This window comes from Hipposideros armiger, unplaced genomic scaffold, assembly GCF_001890085.2.
Source record: "Hipposideros armiger isolate ML-2016 unplaced genomic scaffold, ASM189008v1 scaffold_1658, whole genome shotgun sequence".
In the NCBI taxonomy this organism is placed as follows: domain Eukaryota; kingdom Metazoa; phylum Chordata; class Mammalia; order Chiroptera; family Hipposideridae; genus Hipposideros; species Hipposideros armiger.
This window is the reverse complement of record NW_017733008.1, coordinates 92,169-98,168: the sequence shown is the minus strand read 5'-3', so window position 1 is coordinate 98,168 and position 6,000 is coordinate 92,169. Positions and strand designations below refer to the sequence as shown.

Here is a 6,000-nt window from a genome sequence, read left to right as displayed (position 1 = left end):
CCAGTGAAGCAACGTCCTCCACAACTAGACTGAAGAACAAAACGACAGCAACTTGTCTGTTCCCCTTCCCCCAATTCCCCAGCACTGTTCCCTTCCCCCCAATACCCCAATAAAAAATCTTAAAAAAAAATAAAAATAAAAATAAGAGGCTTCATCCTCCCTGCTGAAAATGGGGGAAAAGATTTCTTTAAAAAAAAAATATTGTATCTACTGCCTGTTGTTTGAGTCCAGGTTTATTATAGAAAGAACTATTGAATATAGTCTTCCTGAAGTTAAGCGCTAGAGAAATGTTACCTTTCCTGTGAACTGGTTTGATAAATTTGTGAGATTAACGAATCAAAACTTACCACTCACTGTGGTTTTGTTGTGCTGTCCTTAGTTTTTTTCCTTTGGCTTTCTGGAAGCGTGACACTAAGTTTTGTGCTCAAGGTAGTAGATGTTTATAACTTAAATCTTCTGGTAAAACTGTCACCTTCCCCCCTGCTTTATTTGACATTTGTTCTTAAAAATGGATTTAATGGTTTTATTGTTGCTATATCTTTTCTGATGAGCTTCACAAATCCTTTTTGGGAACCACACAGAATATAAATAATAAATGAGTGAAAGAATAAAATGACTTGCTCAAGGTTTCACAGCTATTAATTGCAGAACTAATCCAGGTGTGGGCTGTTTTCAGCTATATCATTCAAGAGACACTAAGGAAGTTTAACCTCTAAAAACTCTTAAACCTCAATGTTTTCTGCTTAGAAACTGACAATAACATAGGACAACCATGAATAAAAGAAAATGGGGAGGGAGTGCTTGTGAAATATAGGCTATACAATTTGAGAAAAATGCAGTCAAGGCTTTGGACACTTGCAGGATAAGAACGGTAATATGGAGCATTTTTTTCTTTGCAAAACTCCATAGTTATAAGCTAGCAACTGAACTGATGATAGAGACTCATTTGCACAAGGCCCTGTCTTACAAGTCTGCTTAAAATGCAGTCTTTTCACAGAACACGTTATATTCTTATTTCCTCTGTCTACCAAATTGCCAGTGGCAAAAAAAGTCTTCTTTTGATGTAGCTTTAACAATTTTTAGCAGATGGGGATTAGGGAGGAAATGAGTTTGCTTTGAATTTTTGCAAAGACAATTCTATTATAGCCACATAGAAATTATTGTTGAGTCATTTAAATAAAAGGTTAATATTCAGTGGAGGGATGAGTTATTTTTTAAAATAATTTGATCAATAGAATAGACTATTTTATTATACACCTATAGTTATTTTGAACCATATTGATTTCCAAAAGTTACCATGGTGATGATTTGTAATTTTTTAGATAAAATATTTCTTCTTCATAATTAACTCTTAATCAACATATTAATTTCTTCTCTCAAAAGAGACTTTTCATTTTGATGAAGATTTATGAATACCTGTGAATTTCATACATTTCTCCTAATTTTTTTAGTATAAATTTAATATAAAGAGATGATGCATATTTATTTTCATGAGCTAGTTGAGAGAACATTGGTCAGGCACTATAACTGTACATATAAGATAGGAAAACACATCCTTGGGAATCTAACATCTGGGCCTGCTAAAGAGGTGCTGATACCAAGGAGGTTTATCCTGACATTATTTTTACTTTCCATGTCCTTGTTTACTTGGTTTGATCTGCATTGCTTCCAGTTTTCATCTCTCTAGCTAAACCTCTTTGAATAGTGACATCTCTTACATCTACTAGTCTCTAAAATAGTGGTGCTGGAAGTGTGGAGCTTCTTAGAAATACAAACCCTTAGCCCTACCTTGCCCCTCAGGTAGTTCCGATCCATGGTCAAACTTCAGAGTCTCTGCACTAAACTATTGGCCTTCTCAATATGAATTTTTGGTTTTCCTCTTTTGTGGATTCAAATCATCAGCTTTTTTTGGTTCTTCCCTTCTTTGGTTCAAATCATCAGTTATGTGACCAGATCTAAGGATATTCTAAAACATAGAACTAGAGAATTTTTTTTTATCATTGATAATATTTGTTTATAGTGTGTTTAATGGCATATTTTCATAGGCACATTTTATAGAGAAAAGTTTATGTTTGAACTTTATAGTTATGACAAGGAAGGCTGCATGGAAATTGGGGATAAAATAAACGATATTAAAATATGTTATAAGCTTTTTAAAACTCAATTTGTGTTTGTAAGCTTAGGGCACAGATAAAGTCTGGGGAAAATTCTTCAACACAATATTTTTGCCATTCAATTTTTAGTTATGATGTCAATCCAAGAAAATTCCTAATTGTTTTTTTGTGTGTCTTACTGCTAATAATTAAAATAGCTTTTCCTAACTATTCTAGGTACTTTCAGGAATGTATTTTCTTTTAGTCTTTACTTAAAATTTAATTCAAAATTAGGTATAAAGAGAATGCTTGAAAGGAAATTTGTGTGTGTGTATGTGTATGTGTATGTGTGAATTCACAAATTTTATAATGATTTCGATCTTACTGTGAGAAATTATGTGCTTTGAAATGGAGATAAAAGAAGTCACTGTGTATTTTTTACTTTAGAAAATGTGCCAGGGCATTAGGCAATTCATTTGAATAGCTTTTATTTATCTCTTTTTGACTGATGATTCCCGTGTTGCTAAAATTTTGTCACTGATACAAGCTTAGTAATTTTAGGAGACTATCACCAAGCCCACATGTAGCTTCCCCATTATGTGAAAAGTCTTGTTTTAGGTGTGCACTGGGGAAGACTACAGGGTACATCTCAGGAGTGATGAAGTGATTCACCCTATTATAGCACTGGAGTGTGGGGTAGTCCTTGTCCTCACTAGGACCCTGGTTCCAGTTTGTGTATGCCATGAGTAATGGAATCTGTCAGTCTGCAGAAACACAAAGTGTGTTGCAGATGCAGAGATACTATTTCTGCTGCATAATGTGTTTTACTTTCTAAATATCTCAGGCAGAGCTGTGTGACCTGTTTTACAGTCAGGCGTTCTCTCCCCACCAGTGAGTGATTCTTCACATGCGTCAGAATACTTGGCTTATTGAAACAGATCATTGGGACCTGGCCCCAGAGATCCTGATTCAGTCAGTGTGGATGGGAGTGATGCTGATACTGGTGCTCCAGGGAGCACACTGTGAGATTGATTGTTCCAATCCTGTCTTTCTCAAAGTCAGCTCCTTGGATCCTCAAACCAGAACTTCCGGGACTGCTTACCAATCTTCAGATCCTCATGATATACCCTGATGGCCTGAATCCAAACCTCCAGGGTGTTATGCCCATGATTTGTATTTTTCAAGCTCCCTTTCTGGTCCTTATGCACATCCCTGAGAACCAGTAAGAGGACAGATCTAGGGATATCGTTAGCTGGAGAAAACACAGATCAAGTCTCCTCTCAAACATTACCAGTTTTATATCTGTGATGTGGCATCTAGTAATTGTTTTATACACAGCAGTTGAATGAATTAATGATAATGAATGATTGCAAGCAGTTAGTTGCTGCTCTCTGTTTACTTCCAGCACCTTTGAATTATTCTGGTATAGAATATACTATCCATATTTTAACTACTTGCTTACCCGACTGCCTCCATCAAAACAGGGACTGTATCTTTTTGTTGTATCTCTAGTGTCATACCCAGTATCTGGCACATAATGTGTATATCATCATTTTTTTTTGGATTACATTGTTTGCAAATGTATCTCTTGTATCCCTTAGGGTAAGCCCGAAAGAGAAGAGGCATGGATTGTTAAACTCCCTTGGTTTCTCTGAATATATATTGAAATGTTGCGGGGAGAGGGCCAGCATAGCGGGAGTAACATGAAGACTGGAAAAGCCACAGCCAAGTCAGAAAGAGTAGGGTGGTGCCAAGATCTGGCGTGAGGTCAGGGGTCTGGAACACAAAGGCTGTTGCACATGATTAGTACATAGGTGTAGTGCAGTCAGAATAAATGACATTTGAAAGGGGAAGAGAATAAATGGGGGAAAGGGAAGTGGATTAACTAGGCCTCATGAGGCTAATATGTGCTAAGGATTTTGTGGGAGGTCAGAAACCAGACTATTAAAGAGTGTAAAGAAGGGTCAGAACATGACAGATGGCAAGTCAGGCACTTCTTCCATCCCAAGTTAACCTTGGCAGATGAATTCATTTGTTAATGTAGCTCCAGTTGCTTTTCTACCTTTCCTAGCCAGGGGGAGAGAAGAAAAAGGACTTTGATAGGATTAGTTTACTGAATCATCAGAAAGTCTACAGCAGACATGGACCATGGTGTAGACTGCAGGCCCTGATACTGTGGTTGAAACCAGGGCTGTTTAAATACTCCAGCTCTTGTATCTGTGCTGTCCACACCATTGTCTAAATTCTAGACCCTGTTGTAGTCTCCTGAATAGACTTACCATGCCCTGATTCCTAAAGTCTTGTTTAATTTCCTGTGCCTTGCTTCACAAGCAGCCTCAAATTACCTGCATTTTCAATCTTCTGTCCAAACAGCCTAGATTCCTAACCTCTGGTCCACCCTATTCTTTGAGGTCTGTGTGCATTTGTACTGGATTGCTGTCGCCATGTCTCTCCCAATCACAGGCGGGTGCCCGTCACGTGTATGGATTCTCCTCTCAGGTCTGCCTGGGGTCTTAAGGCCCTTGTACTCCCACCCATGTCTGTACAGTCCCCACTGTATTCTACTAATTTACATTAGTATTGGCGCTGCCTGGCTCCCTTTCCAAGAGTGGACAGGTACAAATATTCATTTCTATTTCAATTTTTTTTTAGAAATGAAATGCTAAAACTTTCCAAGGAAAATGATTTTGTGACCAACCAGTGGTCCATAGCCTAAGAAGGTTTAAAATTTCTTTCATATTTTATGCAAATTAGATTTTCAGAAGTCAGTTTAGGTTAAAATCATGTAGAGACCCTTTAGTTTTTCACTAAATAAGCTTTGGCACACTTCAAAAGTTGTGAGGTATGTAGGAAATTATTCATTGTGTAGGAATGTCCCTCTCATTGAAGAACAATCAACATTGTTTGATAAGCCAACTAAATGTAAGCCACATCTCTTATCATGTGGCACAGAAGAACATGCCGTAAATTTCCCAAATGCCTGCTAAGGGTTATGCCACCTTTAATGAGAACCACTGGTTTAGACTATTCAATTTTCAATTGCTGAGGTTGGGGAGGAACCCACAGAACACGTGAGTGCTCAAAACCTGAATAAAGTCATCAAGGAAGACAGGGGATGGTTATGGGGTAAGGATCCACAAGTGTGTGCCACAACGAACAGGCTGGACAATATTCTGTGAGGTCTCTTCTCGCTAGAGAACCCACACTATTTCATATCATAAAATGAACTATAAGGTCATTTCTGGGTAAACAATAATCATGGATAATGGAGATTTACATTATATATATATATTCATCAATCATGATTCAAAATGTCAGGGGCAGATTCTTCCATTGGAAAATATAATTAATAGACAGAAGAACTTTTTTTAAAGATAAGTAAAAGATACCATAATTGAGGTATTTAATATCTAAACTTGCAAAGAATAAAGAGGTCTCCTGTAGCATTTTAGAATCATGTTGGTTTGGACTAAAATTGTTCAGTGTTTAATCCAGGATAGTAAAATTTTTTGGTATTATTGAAAATAAATGTTGTTAACATTATTTAAAATTTACCTAATTAAAAAATTAAACTTCACATTATTTCATATCTCAGTTCTTTCTGAGAATGGAATATAGATACAATATTTTATCCTTCCTCATTTGGCTATTATAATGGATGACCAGAGTTCACCTCTCAAGTTTATAGCATAGTTTCTGGGACGAGTATATGTTCAGTAGATGTTTGCTCCATAAATAATTGCATGGTTTTGATGAAATATATAAAAAAGTTATGCAGATATAATCTAAGATGATTTTATTATAAATAGCTTTAATATTGAAAAAATCGGGGGACTGACATTTTTTCCAAAACTGTTTTACTCCAGGTAATCTTACATGGACTAATACATATTTTTTTTATGTGAAA

The 6,000-nt window shown here is 36.4% G+C and overlaps 1 protein-coding gene across 1 annotated transcript in view; it reads left to right on the top strand.

Annotated features, from left to right (window-relative positions):
- Positions 1 to 6,000, top strand: part of LOC109377948 (mitogen-activated protein kinase 10) — a 113,838-nt gene that overhangs the window by 28,263 nt on the left and 79,575 nt on the right. The window lies entirely within an intron of this gene.